The sequence below is a fragment of the Lucilia sericata genome, unplaced genomic scaffold (assembly GCF_015586225.1).
Source record: "Lucilia sericata isolate MDLA Ls3-8-SP2 unplaced genomic scaffold, ASM1558622v1 Contig000307F_arrow, whole genome shotgun sequence".
Taxonomy (NCBI): domain Eukaryota; kingdom Metazoa; phylum Arthropoda; class Insecta; order Diptera; family Calliphoridae; genus Lucilia; species Lucilia sericata.
The window spans coordinates 67,638-90,870 of NW_023994331.1; the positions used below are offsets into that span (position 1 = coordinate 67,638).

Genomic DNA, 23,233 nt, shown 5'->3' on the forward strand with positions numbered 1-23,233 from the left:
GTCTATAGTCTAGTCTATAGTCTAGTCTATAGTCTAGTCTATAGTCTAGTCTATAGTCTAGTCTATAGTCTAGTCTATAGTCTAGTCTATAGTCTAGTCTATAGTCTAGTCTATAGTCTAGTCTATAGTCTAGTCTATAGTCTAGTCTATAGTCTAGTCTATAGTCTAGTCTATAGTCTAGTCTATAGTCTGTCTATAGTCTAGTCTATAGTCTAGTCTATAGTCTAGTCTATAGTCTAGTCTATAGTCTAGTCTATAGTCTAGTCTATAGTCTAGGTCTATAGTCTAGTCTATAGTCTAGTCTATAGTCTAGTCTATAGTCTGGTCTATAGTCTAGTCTATAGTCTAGTCTATAGTCTAGTCTATAGTCTAGTCTATAGTCTAGTCTATAGTCTAGTCTATAGTCTAGTCTATAGTCTAGTCTATAGTCTAGTCTATAGTCTAGTCTATAGTCTAGTCTATAGTCTAGTCTATAGTCTAGTCTATAGTCTAGTCTATAGTCTAGTCTATAGTCTAGTCTATAGTCTAGTCTATAGTCTAGTCTAGTCTAGTCTATAGTCTAGTCTAGTCTATAGTCTAGTCTATAGTCTAGTCTATAGTCTAGTCTATAGTCTAGTCTATCTAGTCTATAGTCTAGTCTATAGTCTAGTCTATAGTCTAGTCTATAGTCTAGTCTATAGTCTAGTCTATAGTCTAGTCTATAGTCTACTCTATAGTCTAGTCTATAGTCTAGTCTATAGTCTACTCTATGTCTAGTCATAGTCTAGTCTATAGTCTACTCTATAGTCTAGTCTATAGTCTAGTCTATAGTCTAGTCTATAGTCTACTATAGTCTAGTCTATAGTCTAGTCTAGTCTAGTCTATAGTCTAGTCTATAGTCTACTCTATAGTCTAGTCTATAGTCTAGTCTATAGTCTAGTCTATAGTCTAGTCTATAGTCTAGTCTATAGTCTAGTCTATAGTTAGTCTATAGTCTAGTCTAGTCTATAGTCTAGTCTATAGTCTAGTCTATAGTCTAGTCTATAGTCTAGTCTATAGTCTAGTCTATAGTCTAATCTATAGTCTAGTCTATAGTCTAGTCTATAGTCTAGTCTATAGTCTAGTCTATAGTCTAGTCTCTAGTCTTAGTCTATAGTCTAGTCTATAGTCTAGTCTATAGTCTCAGTCTATAGTCTAGTCTATAGTCTAGTTATAGTCTAGTCTATAGTCTAGTCTATAGTCTAGTCTATAGTCTAGTCTATAGGTCTAGTCTATAGTCTAGTCTATAGTCTAGTCTAGTCTATAGTCTAGTCTCGTCTATAGTCTAGTCTATTCTATAGTCTAGTCTAGTCTATAGTCTAGTCTATTGTCAAGTATGTTAGATATTCGATATCGAAAATTTATAAAACGAATATTAAGAATGGTAACGGCAAATCGACTACTGTCCATAGAATCATCTATTATTGAATTGTTTAATAAAAGATAAATAAGATTCTTTTAAATTTCGAAAAAAATTTACCCGAATAATCGGCCGTAACAGTCATATTAGTTGTGGTAATAGTACCTATTTTATATAAAACATTAATGATTAAAAGAATTCCTGAAAATTTTAATTGGTGTTTAGAGAAATAGAACTTAATATTTCAAATCTTTCTTTTTTTTCCAGCTGTAGTATGACTAACAACAATCTAACAAAATGAAATATATGAATATGTTTGTACTCCCAAAACAAAAGACAGAATTCCATTGTACTAATGACCGAATTACTGCAAACAACAGTAAATTTATATTAAAATGATGTCACTAATTCTGTTTAAAATAATTTAACAAATAACTACATACACATTGTAGATATTTACTGTAACATTTAACATACACAGTTGATTTAACAGAAAACTGTTAAGATAGCAAATGAAATAAAACAAATGCAAATACAAACATGTTAAATGGTTGGAACTAAAACAGCTGTTCGCTGGTTGTAGCTGTGAGAATTGTTGTTTCAAACCATCCAATTTGATTTTTTGCTGTTTAGTTAGTGTTTTTGGTTTTGTATCCGCTAGCTGCTAAAGCACAACAAAATGTTTCTATAATTTTCAGTCTGCAAATTTAACTTTACCGTGGCGGTTGTGTGAGCGTATGAAAAACGCAACGTTAAATTAAACGAATTTAAATTATTAATTATATATTTTTTTAAAGATATATAAATAAATTATAAATATATTTAAATGAAATATTAAACAAAAAATTAAGAAATATTATAAAACGAATTGTAGAAATTGTTGTAATAACTAAAAGTTATAGAATTAAATAAAACTAGAACAAAAAGTATCTTTGAGTTACTTTATTAAAGGCAAATAGTGTGGGAGCTGTTAGTTAAGGTAAAAAAAGTAAACAAAGTGTGTGTTTTTTTTGTTGGTTTGTTATTGATAAATTTTTTTGTTAAAAATTTTAATTTAAATAAATAGAAATAGAAAAAAAAAAAAAAAAAAAAACAAGTTACGGACGCGTAACCCCAAATAAATGAATATAGCAGGGGAAGTGTATTAACGAGCAAAAAAATTAACTTAAACTGGTAATTGGTTATTTTAAATATTTAAACAATTTAACTGGATGTTTTATGTAATTTATTAAATTCGTGCTTAATGTATAACAAATCTTCTATGCGGTCCAATTACTAAATTTGTTTGAATGAGTTTTTTTGGAAAAATATCTTTTTAAGGTTATCATCTATCGATTTATATGTGTGTGAATTAATTTACTGAAAATTAACATATTCGTATAACAAAATTAATAAAATTAAATAAAATAAACAAACAACAATAAATATATTTAAAGTGCACATGTTTAAGTCCGGTGTTTTTTTTTCACTTTTGAATGAAATAATAAAAGTTGTTGTCATTTTAAATTAATAAAAATATTAAATTAAAACTAAACTTCTCCATAATATGGGCATTGTTATACAAATCGGAACAAGAGGTGAAGAAAATTCTAAAAACTAAAATAGGTAAGTTTGGAATAATTTTTATAAAAAGCTTGATAAGTTGTTTTTGCTAAAAATGGTTGCGTATTACAAATACAATTTGCATAAGCCTTCAACAATATAAATAAAAACTAAACGGAATTATACTTAATATATTTAATTTATATAAAATAGAAAAAACAATCTAAAGAATTCTTATTAATCACTTAGCATTTTAAAGGTTTTTCTATATACATACAAACGAACTATTTAATTGAATTAATTAAAGTATTTATTTTACTGCTTTTTTCGCATTTCGTTTCATTCCAAATTGTCAATTTAGTGAGGCTTCATGTCTAAACAAATCAATTAATTATTCTCTTAATTTATTTTAAATTGCCATTTTTTTTGCCTTCAGATCATTTGTTTTAAATTTCACAAGCCATATCATACGTGTACTTAGCGCCTTTTTGGAACCCTGCCGGCAATTTCAATAATTAGCTAGCAATGTTTGGAATTCTTAATTGTATTGTAGTGTTAATAATAATGTATTGCCAATAGTTGATATTAAAATTGATATCACACAAAATGATTTCATCAAAACTATAAGTTAAAGATTTTTTAAATACTGATAAATAGTACCTTTGACAAGCAGATAGTTTTAGTTTTACATTTTATTGAAGTATATATGCAATATTTTAATTGCATGATTAGATCATCGGGTGAACAAGTTTTTTTTTTAATCAGATTTAAAGTAATCTATAAAGTTTACTCTTAAGTATTTATATTTTGTTTAAAACAATTACTTATTTTCCTTGTTTATACTAATTCTAATTTTAGAATATAAAAGTTAGATTGGATCATATGAGAACATATTAAGTAATTCTAGTTCTAGTCAATAGTCTATTTTATAGTCTAGTTTATAGTCTAGTCTATAGTCTAGTCTATAGTCTAGTGTATAGTCTAGTCTATAGTCTAGTCTATAGTTTAGTATATAGTCTAGTCTATATTCTAGTCTATAGTCTATTCCTTAGTCTATTCTATAGTCTAGTCTATATATCTATAATCTAGTCTATAGTTAGATTAGATCATATGAGAACATATTAAGGGATTCTAGTTCTAGTCGATAGTCAATTCTATAGTATAGTCTATAGTGTAGTCTATAGTCTAGTCTATAGTCTAGTCTATAGTCTAGTCTATAGTTTAGTCTATAGACTAGTCTATAGTCTAGTCTATAGTCTAGTCTATAGACTAGTCTATAGCCTAGTCTATAGTTTAGTCTATAGACTAGTCTATAGTCTAGTCTATAGTCTAGTCTATAGTCTAGTCTATAGTGTAGTCTATAGTCTAGTCTATAGTCTAGTCTGTAGTCTAGTCTATAGTCTAGTCTATAGTCTAGACTGTAGTCTAGTCTACAGTCTTGTCTATAGTCTAGTCTACAGTCTAGTCTATAGTCTAGTCTATAGGGTAGTCTATAGTCTAGTCTATAGAGTAGTCTATAGTCTAGTCTATAGAGTAGTCTATAGTCTAATCTATAGAGTAGTCTATAGTCTAGTCTATAGAGTAGTCTATAGTCTAGTCTATAGTCTAGTCTGTAGTCTAGTATCCAGTATTGTGATAAAACAAGTTTTATAAGAGCCAAAATCTCTCTTTCAAATTTCTATTTCTATAACACCTCTTACAGAAAATCAATTCATAAATCACTAAGGACCTGTTCCGAAAATCCCCCTAATGTTTATATTAATATCGATGCATGATAAACTTATTTTGTAAAAGAGGTTTTAGGAATTAGAAGGAAGATATTATTTGTCTATAGAAGTTTTATCACGATACTAGTGGTTATATGTAAGATAATTATGAGCTTTAAGGCATTTCCTAAAGGGGAATTTGTATGTAAGGGCTGTTTGGGTCAAATGAGGACCGATCATTACAAAAATTTACAGTGTTATTTACACTCATATTTCAGAAGATTTCTGAAGGGATACTAGTATATTTGAGGTAGTAACTAAAGAGACCAAATCGGAAGTACCGATTGGCGTAGTGAAATAACCGATTTCATATTAAATTGTCCTTAGGCCGAAAAGTTGGTACAGTCCAAATTTGATAAAAAAATATCTTGAAAATTGCGGCCTGTACCTCAAGGTTTACATGCACAAGTGTACATACCCTCACCACAACGGCGGTATAAAAATAATGCAAGTAAAACATTTGATTTTCCGAAATATTTTTAAAGATTTTTGTGTTGAAACTCTAGTTTTGATACATTTGATGCATTTTTTCGTACATCTCTTGCAAACGCTCCTACAACTGTGTAAAAAGTATGCGAGCCCTCGTTATTACAACAAAATTTTGTATGCGAATTGCGTACCTATTTGTGTCTGGCTGTTTGACAATTCAATTTTAACACTTTTTTGCAAAACAACTAAATTTAGTTTAAAAATATATACTTACAAAAAACTAATTCTGGGAATTTCAAGAAAATATTAAATATTCCCAGCAAAAACTTACTTAAAATTTACTTACACAATAGCATACTAAATAAGTCTTAATTTGACAATATAATGACATTATAGGCAAGTACTTAGCACACTCGCTTACAAGTAGGGAGTTAGGTAAATACTTAATATTTTTGTATCTTTAAATAATACGATCGCCTGCAAATAAGGGGTTAAGTGAGTAGGTTTCTTTTTGAGAAAGATATTAGGCTACGAGGATGCGTTCAGTGCGTCTATTATTTGTTTTGACATTTTTTAAAACACCATTTAAAAAAGTAATTTAGTCATTACTAGACTCCTTCTAAGTAATGCTGGCTGTATTTAGTAGTAATTGAAAAGTAAGTTCAGGAGTAAGTACAAGTCATTATGATGTTTTTTGTAAAAAAAAGTTTTAAGTAATTTAGGTTATTTGTTAAAGTTTTGCTAAATTGGAAAAAAGTTCACATTTAAACTGAAATATTACGTTAGAATAGGGGGAAATTTAAGAAAAACTTTATCTAAAGAATTTCTTTTCTCAAAACCTTAAATCAAATCCACCATATAATAAACCTACAATAAAAAATAAAACATTTCCTTTTTATTAAATTTCCGTTTAAACTCATTAAATATTTGCTCAAGTTATCCTTAGAAATGTTTATTATTGTTGTTATTGTTATGTATTGCTCTAAAAAAAGAGAATATTGATTTTCAGTTTCAAAACTATTTAGTATAATCCGACGTCGTATACTCAAATGGCCTTCAATTTTGCAACATTGCTGTAGAAAGTACCACATGTGAATGTGTGTGTGTTGTATGGAGGCATGAAAATGGAAAAAGAAGAGAACAAATGTTAAAAATTCCCCTACCACTGCTCCCCAAAAATTAAAGTTTGCTGCAAGAATTAAATCCTGCGACAGCAACACGACAACAATAACAAGACATTTAGAATAATGCACAAGGACACAAACTATACAGATGATTTGATATAAAACACGAATTTAGTATAAAAATGCTCACATACATTCATACATATGCAACATTTTGCAAGAAGCACATACGTAAGCACTTTACACCCTGAACTACTTACCAGGGAATTTGTTTGTCTTTTACAAACAGGTGTAATTTTGTGTGTGTGTTTTTACTACAAATCTAACTTGTATCAAACCAACATGTTGCAAGCCGGCTACAAATACATGCAAAATGTTAAACATTTTCAACATTTTGGTTTGAAAGTGCAGCATACTGCAATGCGTAAACATTGCTCATAATGTTTTTATACCCACCATCAAAAAAGATGGGGGGTATATTGTTTTTGTCATTCCGTTTGTAACACATTGAAATATTCGTCTAAGACCCATAAAAGTATATATATTCTGGGTCCTTATTAGATTCTAAGACGATCTAGCCATGTCCGTCCGTCTGTCCGTCTGTCTGTCTGTTGAAAACACGATAGAGTCCAAACGGAAGTAGCTAGCGAGCTGAAATTTTGCACAGATACTTATAGTTGATGCAGTTTGTTTGGTATTGAAAATGGGCAATATCGGTCCACGATTTCGCCTAGCCCCCATATAAGCCCCCTTCAGAAAATGACTTTATCGCTCATAACTTGCTAAGGGAAGCATCAATAGCGGTGAAACTCGGCACAAACATGTTTTATGGCAACATAAATCTCTTCGTAGAATTTTATAAGGATCGGTCCATAATTGACCCTACCCCCCATATAAAGTCCCCTTCAGAAAACGACTTTATCGCACATAACTGGATAAGAGAAGCATCAATAGAGGTGAAATTCGGCACAAACATGTTTTATGGGAACATAAATCTCTTTGTAAAATTTTATAGGGATAGGCCCATAATCGACCCTACCCCCCATATAAAGTACCCTTCAGAAAATGGCTTTTTCGTCCATAACTGGCTAAGAAAAGCATCAATAGCGGTGAAATTTGGCACAAACAAGTTTTATGGGAACTTCAATCTCTATGTAAAATTTTATAAGAATCGGTCCATAATTGACCCTACCCCCCATATAAAGTCCCCTTTAGAAAATGACTTTATCGCCCATAACTGGCTAAGAGAAGCATCAATTGCAGTGAAATTCGGCACAAATATGTTTTATGGGAACCTAAATCTTTCCGTGGAATTTTATAGGGATAGGCCCATAATTGACCCTACCCCCCATATAAAGTCCCCTTCAGAAAAAGACTTTATCACCCATAACTGGCTAAGAGAAGCATCAATAGCTGTGAAATTCGGCACAAACATGTTTTATGGGAATCTTAATTTCTTCGTAGAATTTTATAAGGATCGGTCCATAATTGATCCTACCCCCAATATAAAGTCCCCTTCAGAAAATGAATTTATCGCCCATAACTGGCTAAGAGAAGCATCAATAGCGGTGAAATTCGGCACAAACATGTTTTATGGGAACATAAATCTCTTTGTAAAATTTTACAAGAATCGGTCCATAATTGACCCTACCCCCCATATAAAGTCCCCTTCAGAAAATAAGACTAAGATAACTGGCTAAGAGAAGCATCAATTGCGGTGAAATTCGGCACAAACATGTTCTATGAGAACCTAAATCTATTTGTAAAATTTTATAAGATAGGCCCATAATTGACCCTACCCCCAATATAAAGTCCCCTTCAGAAAATGACTTTATGGCCCATAACTGGCTAAGAGAACCATCAATAGCGGTGAAGTTCGGCACAAACAAGTTTTATGGGAACATAAATCTCTTTGTAAAATTTTATAAGGATAGGTCCATAATTGACCCTACCGCCCATATAAAGTCCACGTCAGAAAATGACTTTATCGCACATAACTGGCTAAGGGAAGCATCAATAGAGGTGAAATTCGGCACAAACATGTTTTATAAGAATTTAAATCTCTTCGTAAAATTTTATAAGGATCGGTTCATAATTGACCCTACCCCCCATATAATGACTTTAAGGCTTATTACTGACTCAAAAATGTGAGTACAGCAGTAAAATTCTACATAAACAAGTTTTGTCCAAGCCAAAAGTTCTTTATCAAATTTTATTAGGATCGATCCTTAATTAACCCTATCCCACTTGTAAAGGCCCCTTCAGAAAATGACTTTAAAGCTCATTACTAGCTTAAAACTGTGAGTACATCGATGAATTTCGACATAAACAATTTCCGTATTAGCTGAAATCTCCCACTAAATTTTATGAGGATCAGTCTGTAATTGATCCTACCCCCCTATAAGGTCCCCTTCAGATAATGACTTTAACGCTCATTACTGACTCAAAAATGCGATACAATCGTTTTAATTTTTTGAAGTATAGATCCATAATTGACTTACACGGGGGTGGGCGTATAGGGGCGCCTTTAACGATTCACTCCAGAGAATCACTTTAACGCTCATGTATGGCTCAAAAGTTCTTCCAAATTACGGTAGTTTTATAGGAACTGGAAGTTTTCAACTGAATTTGATGAGGATAACTAATCAAACACCCATTTTCGGTTCCCTTCAGATAATTATTTTAAACCTCATGACTGAATTAAAGATACAAGTACAGCTACATTAGATACAAATAATTATTGTATAAACCGACAAGGATATGTCCATAATTGACTCTACCCTCCATATAACCACTCTTACAAAAAAACAGTTTATGGTTATAAATATTGGATCAAACAAAATTAATATTTTTAATTCGGAAGAGCACGGTCCATGCTTAAGCCTTTATTAAATTCCCTATACCAAATATTTCCCTGGTGTTCATATTAATATCGACATATGATTCAACATAGATCGATTATATCAAAGTTTATTTATAAGGTTGATTTGATGGTGGGTATATAAGATTCGGCATGGCCGAATATAACACTCTTACTTGTTTTTAATTTTATTTTGTTATTGTTTTTTGTTGCTTTTTTACAGTACAAACTCGTAATTATTGTTGCTCAAAAATAAACAAGTACATTACAATAACAAACATTTGTTCTTGCATTCTCACTGCATCTGCATCTGTGGGTTTAAGTATTAACAAAAAACAAAAAAAAAAAAAAAAAAAAAAAACAACTGCATCCATAAAATACAAGTGTTTGTTCTGTTTTGTTCCATTGTTTGTTACTTACTCCCCCTCAAAAAACCCAGACAAATTGTAATTTGAACGACAAAACCAAATTTGTTTTGTGGCGTTTTTGCTGTAAGATTAATCGCCCAACTACAGGCAGGCATCTTACACGATGTGATTGTAAGATCTGATTACTAACAAACTTTAATTATATATTAATCTTTAATTAATATATTTAACTGATGGTTGAAGAGAGTTTGTTATTAATTATTAAAATTTTTAATTATTATTGTATTTATAAGCATGAATGAAGCAGATTAAGTTGATTTCCATTTTATTAATTAAAAGTTAAATAGGAATATTAATAATTATTATTTTACCCACTATCAGAAAAGCAGATTGACGGTTTTTGTTGTTTCATTTGCAATTAATTGTCTATAATCTAGTCTATAGTCCAGTCAATAGCTTAGTTTACAGTCTAGTCTATAGTCTAGTCAATAGTATAGTTTATAGTCTAGTCTAGTCTAGTGTATAGTCTAGTCTACAGTCTAATCTACAGTCTAGTCTATAGTCTAGTGTATAGTGTAGTTTATAGTCTAGTCTATAGTCTAGTCTATAGTCCAGTCAATAGCATAGTTTACAGTCTAGTCTATAGTCTAGTCAATAGTATAGTTTATAGTCTAGTCTAGTCTGGTCTGGTCTGGTCTGGTCTAGTCTGGTCTGGTCTGGTCTGGTCTGGTCTGGTCTGGTCTGGTCTGGTCTGGTCTGGTCTGGTCTGGTCTGGTCTGGTCTGGTCTGGTCTGGTCTGGTCTGGTCTGGTCTGGTCTGGTCTGGTCTAGTCTAGTCTAGTCTAGTCTAGTCTAGTCTAGTCTAGTCTAGTCTAGTCTAGTCTAGTCTAGTCTAGTGTATAGTCTAGTCTACAGTCTAATCTACAGTCTAGTTTATAGTGTAGTTTATAGTCTAGTGTATAGTCTAGTCTAGTCTAGTGTATAGTCTAGTCTACAGTCTAATCTACAGTCTAGTCTATAGTCTAGTCTATAGTGTAGTTTATAGTCTAGTCTATAGTCTAGTCTAGTCTAGTCTATAGTCTAGTCTATAGTCTAGTCTATAGTCTAGTCTATAGTCTAGTCTATAGTCTAGTCTATAGTCTAGTCTATAGTCTAGTCTAGTCTAGTCTATAGTCTAGTCTATAGTCTAGTCTATAGTCTAGTCTATAGTCTAGTCTATAGTCTAGTCTATAGTCTAGTCTATAGTCTAGTCTATAGTCTAGTCTATAGTCTAGTCTATAGTCTAGTCTATAGTCTAGTCTATAGTCTAGTCTATAGTCTAGTCTATAGTCTAGTCTATAGTCTAGTCTATAGTCTAGTCTATAGTCTAGTCTATAGTCTAGTCTATAGTCTAGTCTATAGTCTAGTCTATAGTCTAGTCTATAGTCTAGTCTATAGTCTAGTCTATAGTCTAGTCTATAGTCTAGTCTATAGTCTAGTCTATAGTCTAGTCTATAGTCTAGTCTATAGTCTAGTCTATAGTCTAGTCTATAGTCTAGTCTATAGTCTAGTCTATAGTCTAGTCTATAGTCTAGTCTATAGTCTAGTCTATAGTCTAGTCTATAGTCTAGTCTATAGTCTAGTCTATAGTCTAGTCTATAGTCTAGTCTATAGTCTAGTCTATAGTCTAGTCTATAGTCTAGTCTATAGTCTAGTCTATAGTCTAGTCTATAGTCTAGTCTATAGTCTAGTCTATAGTCTAGTCTATAGTCTAGTCTATAGTCTAGTCTATAGTCTAGTCTATAGTCTAGTCTATAGTCTAGTCTATAGTCTAGCTAGTCTAGTCTAGTCTAGTCTATAGTCTAGTCTATAGTCTAGTCTATAGTCTAGTCTATAGTCTAGTCTATAGTCTAGTCTATAGTCTAGTCTATAGTCTAGTCTATAGTCTAGTCTATAGTCTAGTCTATAGTCTAGTCTATAGTCTAGTCTATAGTCTAGTCTATAGTCTAGTCTATAGTCTAGTCTATAGTCTAGTCTATAGTCTAGTCTATAGACTAGTCTATAGTCTAGTCTATAGTCTAGTCTATAGTCTAGTCTATAGTCTAGTCTATAGTCTAGTCTATAGTCTAGTCTATAGTCTAGTTATAGTCTAAGTCTATAGTCTAGTCTATAGTCTAGTCTATAGTCTAGTCTATAGTCTAGTCTATAGTCTAGTCTATAGTCTAGTCTAGTCTATAGTCTAGTCTATAGTCTAGTCTATAGTCTAGTCTATAGTCTAGTCTATAGTCTAGTCTATAGTCTAGTCTATAGTCTAGTCTATAGTCTAGTCTATAGTCTAGTCTATAGTCTAGTCTATAGACTAGTCTATAGTCTAGTCTATAGTCTAGTCTATAGTCTAGTCTATAGTCTAGTCTATAGTCTAGTCTATAGTCTAGTCTATAGTCTAGTCTATAGTCTAGTCTATAGTCTAGTCTATAGTCTAGTCTATAGTCTAGTCTATAGTCTAGTCTATAGTCTAGTCTAGTCTATAGTCTAGTCTATAGTCTAGTCTATAGTCTAGTCTATAGTCTAGTCTATAGTCTAGTCTATAGTCTAGTCTATAGTCTAGTCTATAGTCTAGTCTATAGTCTAGTCTAGAGTCCAGTCTATAGTCTAGTCTATAGTCCAGTCTATAGTCTAGTCTATAGTCTAGACTATAGTCTAGTCTATAGTCTAGTCTATAGTCTAGTCTATAGTCTAGTCTATAGTCTAGTCTTATAGTCTAGTCTATTAGTCTAGTCTATAGTCTAGTCTATAGTCTAGTCTATAGTCTAGTCTATAGTCTAGTCTCTAGTGGTCTATAGTCTGGTCTATAGTCTAGTCTATAGTCTAGTCTATAGTCTAGTCTATAGTCTAGGTCTATAGTCTAGTCTATAGTCTAGTCTATAGTCTAGTCTATAGTCTAGTCTATAGTCTAGTCTATAGGTCTAGTCTATAGTCTAGTCTATAGTCTAGTCTATAGTCTAGTCTATAGTCTAGTCTATAGTCTAGTCTATAGTCTAGTCTATAGTCTAGTCTATAGTCTAGGTCTATTGTCTAGTCTATAGTCTAGTCTATGTCTAGTCTATAGTCTAGTCTATAGTCTAGTCTATAGTCTAGTCTATAGTCTAGGTCTATAGTCTAGTCTATAGTCTAGCCTATAGTCTAATTTATAGTCTAATCTATAGTCTAATCTATGGTCTAGTCTATAGTACATTCTAGTCTAGTGTATAGTCTAGTTTATGGTATTTTAGTCTATTATTTAGTCCATAGTCAAGTCTATAGTCTAGTCTTTAGTCTAGTTTATAGTCCAGTCTATAGTCTAGTTTATAGTCCTGTCTATAGTCAAGTATATCTTAAAAACTTGATGTGATTGACTCCAAATTCTTCATCAGCGTGACTGAATCTTTTAGAAATGTATATGATGTACCTTGGTCTCTGGGTTAAAAAGTTTTAGGTCTGTAAGTGGCTTTATGTTTCACCAAGAACTTGTTCTATGAAATCATGATAGTCAACCGATTTAACAGTTTAACGCTTTAATTAAAATTAAACTTTATTGCCAGAAAAATCTCTGCCAGATGTTGTATTAAAATTTTCGCAGTACTAAGCAAATAAAAATATTTTCCTGCTGTTTTATTTCAAAGGGAAGGTGTTATAATTTTTATGGGATTATTGTTGCTACATTATTTTAAAGTTTTAATTTAAATTTTTTTTTATATAGTAAACTCAAACAACAATGCAATATATAGACAAAACTATTTATTCTATTGAGAACTATTTAGAACTACAAACAGTCATATGAATGTACTTTTTTTTTAATGTACATTGTTCCAGTCCATGTTGTAGTAAAATATATGGCCACTTATGTACCTAGAAAAAAAGTATTTGTTAGACCATGTCAGTAGTTGCTTTTTTTGCTGTTGAAAACTTTTTGTTTTTATTTTTATTTTCAATTGAATGTACTTTGTTGTATTTTGCATTTTGTAAACGAGCTGCTAACTTCATAATTTATAGTTTAACCTAAATTTTCTACATTGATTAGTTGTAAAAATACTAGGTTTTATTTTTGTTGAGTTTTCCGTTGTTTTTAAAAATTTTCGTATAAAAGTATTATAGTTTCTAAAGAATATATAAATTAAATGGCACTATTAAAAGGAAATGTGTTGTGGTTTTAATGTTTAACACCTTTTGATTATTTTGGCAATTTAACGATTTAGTTTTCAAAATAGATATAGAATTTTGTAATGTAAAATAATTTGACAGCAGTTAGCACATCGTTTGTAATGTAATAAAAAGGAAGCTAAAGTACTTTAACGATTTAAATTTAAAATCTCACAATTTCTCTCTTCTTAGGAGAAAATTTCGAAAATAAGAAATGTTTAATACATAATCAGTGTTGTATCGTCGTATGCATCATACTTTTATTTTACAACTGCATTCTCACTTTATTATATACATTTGTGCAATTCAGATCTGAAGTTGTAGATTGTATGTTGTAAAGTTCTTGGCTATTTTTTTAAACCTTTAACTGCGTGAGTAGGATATATATTGACGTGACGAACAGGGTCTATATAAAAGTATACAACTTACGACTCGTATGACTGAGTAATAGCAGTTGTGAATACAACAATTATAAGATTTAATAAGTAGTATAATTAAATTTAAACGTTTAACTTAAAAAGTATAAAAATTCCTAAAATTCTATTCAAATTATTTACTTAACACTAATAAACTAATTATGAAATGTTAAATAATAAAATTTCATAAAAAATAACAAAATTTGTCTACTAGATTACTAGTATAAAAACCTCTTTAAATTACATGTTAAACATTTAAAAAAATTTAATTAAATTAATTTTAAAACACTTTTTATGAGTGTTTTTTGTTATCAACGCCGAAGTTCAAGCACCTCTTAAAACTAGCAAATACGGAAATTTATTTAAAAAAATCTTTTTCTTTTATCTATTTTAAGAATTCAAAAAGCAAAAACAAAACATAAATAAATTATATAAAGAAAATCTATAAAAATCCTTATATATGATGAGCAACACAGTATAGTGTATGTAGTTTATTATAACATTAGTGTCATTCAAGTGTACTTCATTTATTTTTACTCATACTCTGCTACTTAAATATTATTACGAGTACATTGCTGTCTTGTTTTTTTAATAAACTTTATTTGCTTTTACATTTTTTTATATTTATTCTACCATTTTTTTAAATATAACCTACCAGAGAAAAAGAGTTGAGGAATAAAAATCAAAAACATTTAAACGAATTATGAATAGAACCGAACAGCAAACAGTCTGTGTGAATTGTGTCTACCAGTCAAGGTAAAGTGAAAAAATCTACTCAAAACATTTTGTCAGAATTTTAACTCGAAAATAATAAAATTACCCGTATTCATGTGAAATAGAATAAAAATATTTACATAAAATGCTGTTAAAAAGAAAAAGTAATAAAATAGTTTTAACCAGCAAAGTTGACCAAGTAAGTGGGCTATATATAACACAAGATGAGATTTTTTATTAAAACTTTCATTGTCAAACATGAAGATCTCTGTGCATTTTTTTTAAATATTGTAAATTCAGAAAATTTTGATCGTTACTATCAAAAATAATGGTCTATTGAGCTTTTCATTAAAGCTTTATTGCTTAAGCTCTCATTGTGAAATATGTAGATCTCTCAAATCAAGAGTTTTAGATATCAGTTTGTGCAAATTTTTACAAAATATTGCAAATTCAAATAATTTTGATCGTTACTATCAAAAATATTGGTGTATTGAGCTTTTTATTAAAGCTTTATTACCTAAGCTCTCATAAAATAGTTTTAACCAGCTAAGTTGACCAAGTAAGTGGGCTCTAACACATGATAAGCTTTTTATTAAAAGCTTTCATTGTCAAACCTATTGATCTCTTAAATCAAGAGTTTTAGATATCAGTTTGTGCAAATTTTTGCAAAATATTGTAAATTCAGAATATTTAGATCGTTACTATCAAAAATATTGGCGTATTGAGCTTTTTATGAAAGATTTATTGCCTAAGCACTCATTGTCAGACATGTAGATCTCTCAAAATGTTTTAGATTCAATTTGTGCTAATTTTTTCGTTTGATCGTTACTATCAAAAATATTGGTCTGTTGAGCTTTTTATTAAAGCTTTATTGCCTAAGAACTCATTGTCAAACATGTAGATCTCTCAAATCAAGTGTTTTAGATTTAATTTGTGCAAATTTTTTTCATAATATTGTAAATTCAAAACAAATTGAACGTTAATATAAAAAATATTGCTGATATCAGCCTTTAAGTTATTAAAGCTTTATGGCTAAAGCTTTCATTGCCCAACAGTTCTCTCAAATCAAGAGTTTGATATCTAAATTTGTACTAATATTTTCAAAATATTGTAAATTCAAAACAAACTGAACGTTTATATAAAAAATATTGCTGATCTGAGCTTTTTAGTTATTGAAGCTATATTGCTAAAGCTTTCATTGTCTAAAAGTTCTCTTAAATCAAGAGTTTTATATATATATATATCAATTAGTGCTAATATTATCAAAATATTGGGTAAATTCAAAAAATTCTGATCGTTAATAACAAAAATATTGCAGTCAGTGTGAGTCTAATGTAGGGTATATGTGTAATAATAATAATAAAAAAAATCTGGCACGCTTCAGTGCCTAAAAGTCTGCTATACATGAACGAATGAATGACGATACAATGATAGTCCAACTAACCAACCAACTAGCTGCAATGGATGCTATTTATGATAAAAAAATACCACGAATGTTTGTGGTACATGCAGACAAATCTAACAGTTGTGTTAAAAGAAATAGTTCAAAGACTGACAGAACAGCTTATAGTTGATAGTGGTAAAGTTCGTTAAAAGATCCGAAACGAAAAAAATAGCTTTTAAAGTACTGCAGTTATAATTTCAAAATCTCTTTGTCGTTCTCTTCAGAAATACCTACATAACCTCAGAAGAAAGAAATTGAAAAGAATTGATTACAACTTCAGCAACCGGAAAATCTAACAGGGGGAAGAATCGTACTTCTCCAATAATAAAGATAGAGAATGAATTTTGTAGCCAGTCAAAGTTGACGAAAATAGATTTGTAATAGAGGAATCACAAAGTTTTACTAAGTTCAATTTCTTAATCCAGAGGAATTTAAGATAAAGAAAATTTCGGAACAGTATAATATTTAAGGAAAAATTTTTAGGTTTGCTTGGGTTTCATAACACTCGGACTGTAATTGGCTTATCCTTAAAATGATATTTTCCTAATTTGGCCTATCTTGTGAATCTACTTGAATTCACTAGAGAACCAATCTCTACGAAGTAACTATGCCTATTAGGAATCTTATCTAATTCCTATCAAAGCCCAAACATGTCAACTTCATTTAACTTGAGAGAAAGAGTCAGAACATTTTGGGTATTTTTCAAAAGCTAATAGTAACTTTTGTTCCTCATTCGTAGTTGTTTTTATAAAACAGTTTTGTACCAGAACTATCCGGAAATGGCAACCTTTTGCAAGTCTTACATTCTAGGTCCTCCAAATTTTGCATTGTCCGAATGAAAGTAGACTACAACTATAAAAGAGTACTTTTCTATAGGAATGAATCTGAATACAGAATTTTTCAGAGATACCCTTAAAATCTAAAAAAGCCCATTTTAGAGACGCTTTAACAGCGCGAGATATCATATCACCATCTAAAAACCCCCATTTTGGTCATATTTAAGGCGTTACAACAGCTCGAAGACCTCTTTATTTAAACAATCTGTCGACTTCCAAATAGTTTTACATAACAGAGGTATTATTTCTTCTTTGTTATAACGTGAAATATGACCAAAAATGTGGGTTTTAAATTTTTATGACACGACATCTGGAAAACTTGAATCAATTGAACCTGAGTCCACTTTCGAATTCAGCTTTGCTCAGTATATAGAAATGAATACTTTGATCTCTGGGTTTTGACTTTCTCATAATTTGATTGGCCTATGTAATTATTCAATGAAATGTCTGGAATCTGGGTTCACATTCGAATTCAGCTTTGCTCAGTATATAGAAAAGAATATTTTGATTGTATTGAAATGTCTGAGCAGTTTATTATAAATCAATCGAATAAAAAGTTCAACTCCAGGGGAATCGTTTCTATGGAAACATTTTCTTGGAATCCTGTAAGTTCCCTGTCCCGACTTGCTAAAATATAATGATCGTTACGGGTTTAAAAATATATTTTTAACCAAGTAGATAATAGAGAAACAACTGGGAGTTATCAATTCTATGACTGATCGTTGCTAGTGTCTGTGAGTATATTATCCTAAATCCACTGCAGAAATAGCATTTCAGTTTAAAATTCCCAAAAAAATTTCGGGCTCCAGAAATATTTTCCAATTTTCTGTAATAGTTTTGTTTTGCTGTTTTCAAAACTATAAATCTCATGATTTCTCAAAAGCAGACCTGATTAGTATACCTAATCCATAATTTGAAACTTTTGCAGACCCGATAGTAAAGTGAACACGATATTTTTTTGATCCATTAGTAAATGTTAATATAGTGCTAATATTTTACTCATTGCTCTTAAATTCTGGCTCCAAACTGGCTTTTAGACTCAAAACAACTGATATTGTTGTCATTTATATGCGTTTGAAAATGAAATACAAATACAGCCAGAAATGAAATACATACATAGACGTATGTTTATATAATCCTATTTATCCTTTTAATGGATTTACTTGTTTGCCATTCTGCTTTTGTTTTTTCCTGTAACTCCAATTGTATGTGTTTTAAATGTTATTGACATCTGTCGGTCGCTGGGTCTTTTAAATGTTAGTCCTCTCAATTACTATTTGTTTTATCACTAGGATAACAGATGAACTGACTGGCTTGCTATAATTGTGACCAAATAAACATACCACCAGTAAAATAAGGGGAGTTTTGCTCGAGTTTAAATATCAATAAAATTACACCCGCACTTTGTGAAAACAGGGAATCAAATTAAATACTTTAAATTCAATATTATTGATATTCGTTTGACTTAATGAGCCAATTGCTTTGCTAGACTTTATTTATTGATTAAACACAACACAACCACAGCTAACGCGTGTCATTAAATTGAAAATCATTTAGAAAAATCTAAGATTTCCCAGCTGTACCGTTTTGGTTGTTCAATATAAATTTGAATTTAATTTAAAGATTTTAAATAAAAGGCGTTTTGAGTTTGGTTTTTATGGCTTTTAAATTTAATATCAAAATGTTTTCTTTAATTAAGTTTAAGACTTCAGTCGCCCTGATTTATATTACAATAAAATTTTAATTTAAATTTGTGGTTTATTGAAACTTTAAAATCATTTAAATTAATATTGTTACATTAAAAAGTTCATATTAATTTATTGATTTATATACAATGGTTTTAGTTTACTCCGATTTTAATTAATTTTTTGTTTATAATGTGGTAAATATTTATATATACACTGAAAATAATCCGTGCCCTATATTAACGACAAATGTGGTACATTGTATGAAATATTTCGTGGTTTCGCATCACGAAATTGCTTCGTTATAAATAAGATATTGTTTCATTATATATACGAAATTGTACGAAATACTTTAGTATGGTTGGTTGGTTAACGTGGTAGTTCACTACGCGCGAACAGTCAAGTAAAGTCGAATAGACTCCGCTTTGACCGGACCACTCCACTCGTTAGATGTAGTATTTTATAGTTTTACATCCAGCCTGTAGATGTGAGAAATCTTAGGATATCATTTAGCTTGGATCCAGATATCTCACCAAGGTTAGATATGAAGTAGCTGCCAAGAAAACGATTTCTTTTCACGGATAGAGCAGGGCATTCGCAGAGAAGAAGGGTAGCCCAAGCCTACTTGCATGTCTGCCTAGCACCCAGTGTCCAGTTATTACTGCTATTAATCTCGATATATCCCGTCTACTTCGGTTTATAAGGTGACTTGTGCGTTTCTCATTGAAAGAGGGCCACAACATCTTGGCCCCTTTACATGTGAGATATACTTACACCAGCGTCTTCACAGAAGACACCAGTACCAACACCACAGTTCATTTTGGAACCATCTGTAATGATTCTGGTGGTATATTCGCTCTGTAGGTTACCCCTACACCACTCGCTCCTGGAAGGAACCCTCACTTTGAAAACTCTATCAAAATCAGTAATGTAATCGGATGGTTGGTACAAGATTGGAGGTAATTGGCTTAAAATCTTAGCGTGTCCATATGTTCTTGGTTTCCAACTTCCGGATGAGTTAAGCCTCGCTGCGCTGCAAGCAGATATGGCCATAATATGAAGATCTATGGGTAGGATGAGCAATATAGTGTTCAGAGCTTCCGAAGAACTTTAGTATAATGCAAAATAATTTTAGAAAAAAAAATAATTTATTTATTTTATTGTTTAAATTACTTAAATTTACGAAATATTTATTTAAACAAACATTATTGTTCATTTCATTAGAAAAGGGTTTGATTAAAAAATAGTTCGTATTATAAACGAAATTTTCATAAATATTACGAAAAAGGAAGTTTTTTTTCTTAAAGTTAAGCATACATTATTTTCAGTGTATAATAACTGTTATAGTAATATTAATACTACACATACTATGTCATTATTTTTACCTTTTTTTATAAAAAAATGTGGGATATTAATGATAAAAATAACAATATAAAAATAAATTTATAATTTAACACTAGAACGATTTTGTTTGTATTTAATTTATTTTTTTTTTTTTTTCAATATAATTTCCCTGTTTTTTCTTTCGTAGGTGCGCATTGTTATCGGATTTTGCAAAATAAATAATAACAAAATATGTATAAAAAAATCTACACTATATTTTCTGTAATTAGATAAACTAACAATGATAAAACAATATGTATAGGAATAGGTATCCAAAGGTAATATGTGCGTTCACATTAATAAAATATTTGACAGAAAATTTAAAACTCTCTTGTTAACCATTATTTATATAAATTTACTTAATTTTTGTAATAAGTAAAAATAATTTTTGCTATTGCCATATCTCATCTAAATTTTATGGAATTTTTTTTTCTTAAATATTTTCTTAGTGTGAACATAGCATAAGTTAAGGTATAATGCTGTATTAAAAAAGAATGCGCTAAACAAAGAGTTAAAACAAACAGTAGAGTTTAATTTGAGATAACTAAAAACAAAATTACAATTAAATTTATTGTTGTCATTGTTAGTACAAGGGGAAAAAATAGTAGAATTGTTATAACAATTTTATTTGTAAATTTAGCAAAAAATGACTAATGTTTTAGTTAAATAATAACGCAGTTGTTGGTTATTAATTGCAATTTGAATAATGATGCAATTTATTTTAATTAATTTTGGGAAAAGTTTAGTTTCGCGAAAAGAATTATAAAGGTTGATCGAAAATTGCAAAAATTCAAAGTAATAGAAAATTTGCCAACTTCAGACACACATGTATCTTGGTACCTTTTTCTATGATATCTCAATACGATTCTTTTAAGTACCCAGGAAAAACTTACATTGAAAAGTAATGCAAACAGTAAGTAGTAGTCATTAAAAAGTAAGTGGTTATATAAATACAACCCATTACCGAGTTTTTGCTGGGTATCAATAGGTTTTCTCAAGTATCACAAAATTTATACGAAGTAACCCGAATGACGGGGGTGTAATTTTGGAGATATATTGGAGATCATGATGTCCGAGTGATATGTTATTTTATGAAAAAAATCAGGCAAGGAGAACTGGAAATCATTTGAGTTGGTTTACACTCGCATAATTAATTAGATCTGATTCATATAGATTTTGAAAATATATACAAATTTGATCAAAGATCAAGGATCGACTGCATTATTTATAAGGATTCAGATTATATGTATAGTTAATAGGATCGAAAAACTATATTGAAGAAATTACTTTCTCGAGAAGGTGAGGCCAATCAAATAAGGGGTTCGGGTCTCGAAAACTCATTAAAGATTCCAAAGTAGGATAAAAAGATAATAAAACAAGGAGTAAAGTATAGTCGGACATGGCGATAGCCTAAACCAATTATGAATATAATCTGAATATAATCTTAATTCCTATGTATTTAAGCAGTTTATTAATGAAGTACTGATTTTCCGAAAATGGATTTATATGGGGTCTAGAATCAAATATGGACTTATTCCCATACAATTAGGAAGAGGTTCGGTCCACAGAACCAAAGGATATGTAAAAAAAGTTATCTATGACATATTTCATTACGATATTTATGTTATCAAACCAATTATGGACGTTCAAACCGATTTCTGAGCGAATGGGGGCTAGGATCAAATAAGGCCCGATCATTACGACAATAAAATTTAAGCTTATAGAAAACAAAGTTGTGTAGATTTTTGGTAGATATACTACAACATTTCACATAATTATGAGCTCCAAAGCCCTATATGGGAAGTACGGGTTAGGGGTAGGGGGTTAGTTGAAAAGATTCACCGATTTTAACCATTTTACTAAAAGTATCTTAAAAATTGCGAGCTGTAGTTTGTTTACAAATTATACATGGATGGCCAGGGCGACGGACGGGCATATCTAAATCAATTTAAAAGTTATTCTGAGCCGATTGCTATACTTTAAGTTGAGTGTAGGAACCAATATTCTATACGTTACATATATCTGCACAAACCTATAATAACATCCCCACTATAGAGGTGTAGGATATAAAAACATGAACATCTGCTTCAGGTGTAAACTTCCCACATAAAAATATGACGTTCATAATAAAAAGTGTTAACAACGCTAAAACTCTGCCTTACAAAAGTCACGATTGAATAAAACTATGAACGAGTTATTATTGATCTTTTACTTTTTATATATATTTGAACTATTTCAGAACAAAAATTACAAAAAAAAATTATTAAAAGTAGTATTAGTTTCAAATAGTTCTTGATTGGATTGCTTTTAAAGAAATGGCATTTTCCCTTAAAGTTCCCAACCGGAAGCCCAGCCTTAAAATGCCAATAAAAACATAACTTTTTCTTTTAACCACAAATAAATCAAATTATTATTATACAACTTAATATAAAGATAATATTATGTATTTTTTTTTTTGGAAACTCAACACCTTTTGCATAAATTCTCACAAGAAAGGACATCAATTCCAGAATTTTCTTTAAAATACAAAGAGCTCGATGATATTTATAAAACTTCCTTAATAAAAATTCCAATGACACAATAAAACAAACGATTTATAACAAATTTATTTATTAAAACAACCAGAAACACACACACAAATACATACATACATATACATATATATGTAGCTATAAATATAATATGACCTTTGCAGGATACAAAAGGTAATACTTTCGAAACAAATGTATCCTGTGAATTGATGTCATATTATTGATTTCATGCTGATTATAAAAACTTGTACAAGAACACACACACACATACTCTTTGCTGTATTGTCCAATACTCGTGACTGCTTAAATGAAAGTATTTTTAAAAGACCCTAGACCCAAATCAAATAAAAATGAAACAATCATTATTGATTTGTTATTAACAACCCTTAAACAAATTACCAGTAAATACTAAATAGGGTCGTTCGTTCAATATATTTTACAAAAGATTGTTATAAAGATATTTTAAGGATATTACATTTATTCAACCATTCATTCTTTTATTTTCAATAGATTTGTGTTTTATTTGTTGCCAATATATGTATGGTAAGGTAAATGTTATTGTCCTAATGTTTTCAATTTTATCCTTTATAGTTCCCATAA

The 23,233-nt window shown here is 30.2% G+C and overlaps 1 protein-coding gene across 4 annotated transcripts in view; it reads left to right on the forward strand.

Annotated features, from left to right (window-relative positions):
- Positions 1 to 2,066: 2,066 nt before the first annotated feature.
- LOC119603436 (aminopeptidase N) overlaps positions 2,067 to 23,233 on the forward strand; it is a 133,440-nt gene continuing 112,273 nt past the window's right edge. For 3 of the 4 annotated variants that reach the window (XM_037955473.1, XM_037955470.1, XM_037955475.1), the window contains exon 1: positions 2,067 to 2,357. The gene's annotated coding sequence lies outside the window, so the exon portion shown is untranslated. The remainder of the gene's footprint in view (positions 2,358 to 23,233) is intronic. The other variant, XM_037955471.1, reaches the window with a different exon arrangement.